This window comes from Phragmites australis, chromosome 21, assembly GCF_958298935.1.
Source record: "Phragmites australis chromosome 21, lpPhrAust1.1, whole genome shotgun sequence".
NCBI classification, from domain to species: Eukaryota; Viridiplantae; Streptophyta; class Magnoliopsida; order Poales; family Poaceae; genus Phragmites; species Phragmites australis.
The window spans coordinates 19,929,524-19,934,389 of record NC_084941.1 but is presented as its reverse complement, the minus strand read 5'-3'; positions in this window follow the sequence as shown (position 1 = coordinate 19,934,389).

The window sequence follows — 4,866 nt, the reverse complement described above, 5'->3', positions numbered from 1 at the left end:
CACAGCACGGGGGACGGCGTCAGCGGTGCGCCGTCACGAGGGTCTCGATGAAGCGCAGCCCGTCGAACCGCGGCGCAAACCTCTCCTCCGGCCCCGCCGCCGCCGTCTTCCTGCCCCGGCCCCGGTCCTCCTCCCTCGACGGCGACGAAACCTGTGGTCAGGCCACACAAACCATGAGTCCATGGCAAGAAGCGAGGAGGGAGCCGGACGGCCTGGAACACCAGGACGCCGGGTCAACGAGAACCTGATGGGAAAAGGGAACGGGGGCGTGCGTACCGTGGAGGGGCACGCGGCTGACGCGACGGTGGTGGCCGCTGCGGAGGCGGCTGCCGCGGCGGCGCTCCACCTCATCGCGCGTCCGCGTGCGCGTCCGGGGAGCACGAGGTGGCGCCGCTGGATCTGACGGAACGGTGGGCTAGCTCGGGCTCCCCAGCTGAGACCGGGGGACGGCCGCGGCGTATTTATGCGCGCTCGTCGGAACCGTGCGGGGGTGATTCCGTCGGATTGGAGAGCGGCTGGGCGTCGCGTCCGCCGCGCTCTTGCCGCGGGGTGGGCCCCGATTGCTGGTCCCGTCGGAGGTGGGTCCCGCCTTGGGTGGGCGGTGGCGTCGGGAAGCCGCGACGCAACAGCAGCCCGCCGCGGAGACCGAGGAGGCGAGCACGCTGGGTGGATGCGGGCCCGGTGCGGTGCATAATGATTTGTCTAATTTTTCTTATGATGATTGATTTGTTTTGAAGAAAGTGAATTTTTAAAATAAAATATATATGGATGAAGTGATTTTATATGAAAAAATGAATCGGAGGATTTGTTTTTTTCGCTTCTCAGCTTCTAATTTATTTTAAAAAATTACTCATATAAATTTTATTTAAAAAACTAAAAATTAAAAACTACTATTTAACAGAGCTCTCCTAATTACAATAAAAAATTACTTCAAAAGCTTTATCAAACAGACTGTGTAAGGGGGAGGGATTGCGTTTGGCACGGCCTTACTGCCCAGCCAGTGGTCTTCTGTAGGGCCAAACCGGCAAAACCCCACTGCAATCACACAGAGGATCGCAATTACAACATGCATAAAAACCACCTGCACCTTGTTTTTGTCGTTGTACCTACCTTCTGTACCTCCTGGAGCTATTGTATGATAGTATCAAATACCCTCTTATCGTTATTTGACCGTATGGTAAGTTTTTTGTTTGACTTCCAAAATGGTATAGGGCTTATAAAATAAATTTTATTGTCTGCTAAGGTATTAATTGGATCTACCTGCTCCGATTTTTCACGGATAATAGAATAGATATTCAAAAAATATGCCAAATACCCTCTCATCATTATTCGATCACATGATATGATGCTGGTGTAACTTCTAAAATGGCATACGAGCATATAAAATGAATGTTATAGTCTCCTGAGATATTAAATTGGATCCGCCACTTTGATTTTGCACGAATAATAGAATAGATATTTAAAAGTATATGAATAGGAAGCTCAAATAATAAAAGCTAGGTCGGTTTAAATGATCATCTAAATATCATAAGTAATGGTAGATATTATTGTGCCACCCTAAGAAGTTCATAGGCACACCACATGGTGTGGTCAATGGATATAAGGGGTGTTTGACGTCATAAAATAGTTACGGGTGGAAGATGGAGAAAAAACATTGTAGGAGGATTTGACAAACCTCTAAGGGTCTGCTTGTTTTCACTATGAATTGTGGTAAACAACTTCTATAAATTAAAGTAAATACAAACAAGCAGTTTTTAGTTTAGATTCCACAATCTACTTCTTAGATTGTCATAATCGCACAATTAGGTGGAGAACAGCTTCTCTTGGCCTTTTCTTTGTAAGAAGACCAAAATGCCCCTCGAGGTTAGGTGGTATTTAACCACCAATGCCATTACAATCTTACAACGAACCACCTTTTCTCGTTACTCTCCCCGACTCGTTTCTCTCTGCGCGCACATTGCAGTCAGGCGCAATGGCGGTGGTTCTCCATTTTTTGCCAGCCCTGCTCCTCCTCCACCACTCCCGTCCACCCCAGAGGCTATGTCGTTGGTGCTGCTAGGCATCAGCTATGAACACGTGGGCAACAACCTCCCCTGACCCCCTCCATGCCGTAGATCCTCGCCTCCCTCGGCGTTGGCCTCCTTCGCGTCTACGACAAGTGCCTCACCAACACCGGCGTCGAGCTCGTTGTCAGCGTCCCTGACGAGTACCTCGCCTTGGTTTCCACCCCTGCTGGCACCGCCACGTGGGTCCGCTCCTCAAACTAGCCCGCGGTCCCGGCCACCAAGATCGCCTTCCTCTCCGTCAGCAACGAGGTGCTCACCGGCGCCAACAGCTCCTCCCTCTTGCGCTACCTCCTCCCGGTGATGCAGTGCCTCTATGACGCGATCGCGTAGGTCGGGCTGGGCAAGCAGGTCGCCGTCACCACTGCGCACAACCTAGGCGTGAATGCGACATCGTACCCGCCGCCGTCAGCCTACTTCCGCAAGGACTTGCTCCCGATGCTCTGCCTGATCCTTGATTTCCACGCGTGTCGTTGAACTCGTCGTTCCCAGTGTTCTCTAACTTTGTCGTCGGAGATATAAGCGACGGCACATTGCACCATATCTAGCCGCAGGGGAGACGCTCCGGGAACACGCCAGTGCCTGTGACTTGGCCGGGCTCTGGTGGTGGCCCGAGCTGTCGCGGGATCCATCAGAAAATACATGCATACGCCATGTAGAATTCTTAGAGAGATGTGTTCGTATTCTTGGATTCTTTTTTGAAGAAATTTTGGTTGTTGTCAAGGCTTCTTTTTTAGCAAAATTTTGATGTTCAAACATGTGAGTCTAATGTTACGCCCTCAAGGTGTTTGTGGTAATGCCAAGCCAATATGATATTTTCTCCACATGCACAAACAACAATCCAGCCCACCCAGAATACAGATTGCCAAATGGCCATCAGCTTTTAGATCATTAGTTTTCCATAATCTAAAATACAAAAGCTGACTTTTAAAATTCATAGCTGAAACAAACAGGTCCTAAAGCTGCATGTGGATTTCTATAATTTTCTCTTGTTATCTATGTTATAAGGCTATGGGAAGAGTCACTCAAACTGCCATTATTTTTCCTCAGGGCATGCATTGCATTTTGGATTTCTTAGTGGTGTGGCGTCGGTGCAGCCTAGTCGGCGATGGTTGTTTATTTCAATTTGAGTTGTCTAAAGTTGCTGGATTTTGTTACTGTGAGTAGTGTTCGCCAAGGCGGCCGCATACGCGCTAGGCATTGGCTGGGAATCCGCCGCTACTTGGGCATAATCCATGGCCTAGGTGATAGACGGTCAAGGCAGTCCTAAGGCCATCTCCAACAGATACTCTAAAAATCTATCCCTTATAATACTATTACAGCATTCCCTAATACTATTACAATATATTCTATTTTTTCCATCTCTAACAGCTATCATATTTTCTACCTTCTATTACTCTCTTCCTTCTTTCGGACCCACGTGTCAATATCTGGGAATAGTGTTGTGGCAGCCGGTTTTCTTCCACAAATTTGCGGCCAACTACTCCCGTCAGCATCCTTGTAGTGCAACTGTAGAGGTGGAAATGACATCTATTGGAGCTGATTTTTGGTGAATTCGATCGGCATTCTTCACTGTAGCGCAACTGTAGAACTCGAAACTGCACCTGTTGGAGTTAGCCTAAGAAGCTAAAGCGGTCAAGGTAGTAGGGAGGTTAGGTGGGTCATGGCGGGGAGCTTGGTGTTGGCTCTCACAACATGAGAGGAAAGGCATAGTATAATAGTGGGGGAACACATTGGATCCATCCCAATCTTGGCTAAGGGTCAGTGGCAATTTGAGTTGTTCGCGCATCTACCGCATCTTGCTTGTGGCCCGGCACAAGTGGGCGCTACTTGTCCTAAGACTTCCTTTTTGCAAGATCGATGGCTCTAGACCCCAAGTAGTAGTTCTCTCCTCTCCAACATAAGAGATCATCTTTAGCGTCATAGCATTAGTGACGACTCAGTAAAAGAAGTCACTAATACATTATTAGTGACGGGTTCAGTGACAACCCTTACTAATGTATGACTTAGGCTAGGACCTAACTAAAAATCGTTACTAATAAGAAGTCATTAGTGACGACGAGTAAATAACCCATCATAAAAGATAATTGTGATGAGTTACCTCAAAGTGTGCTACTAATGATCTACTAATACATTATTAGTGATGGTGGAGAAGACACACGTCATTAAATATAGCCTCATGCGGCTCACTACGGGGTCACTCCTTAGTGATGGTTACAAGGAGAGTTTTTAATACAGAAAATGAAAAAATTCCAAAAATATTACGTAGCCGTCAAATGGTTTAGCGAAAATAGGGTTTTCGCCCTACGATAGGACGAAAACATATTTTCGCCAAACTGTATGATGAAAAAAAGGTGACCAGACATTTTTAATATTTTTACTACAGTAACAGGAGATTTTGACAAACAGTTTTGCGACTACTCCTCGTATGAACAGTAACTCACATGTTTTCAGATTTTTTTTTTCGTTCACACTTTCTCTGCTCCATAATTCATGATGAATCTATTTTAAAAGGATTCACCATAATAACCTGTGCAGGTTTCAAAATAAAAAACTCTAAAGATGGCTACTTTTAGAACTTCTAGTAATTTTTAAAGCCTCAAAACAATTTCTACAACTTTGGTAAAATTCACTAATATTCCATTCATGTGACGTAATAATTTCTAAACTTATTTTCAACCCTAGGTTACTTGGTGAAAAACTGAGTTCCTTTGCAATGCTCCATTTATATGTATTTTTATCATTTCATATGATATACTCTTTTTAATTCAATTTGAATTAAAAAATTCAAACATGATTAATT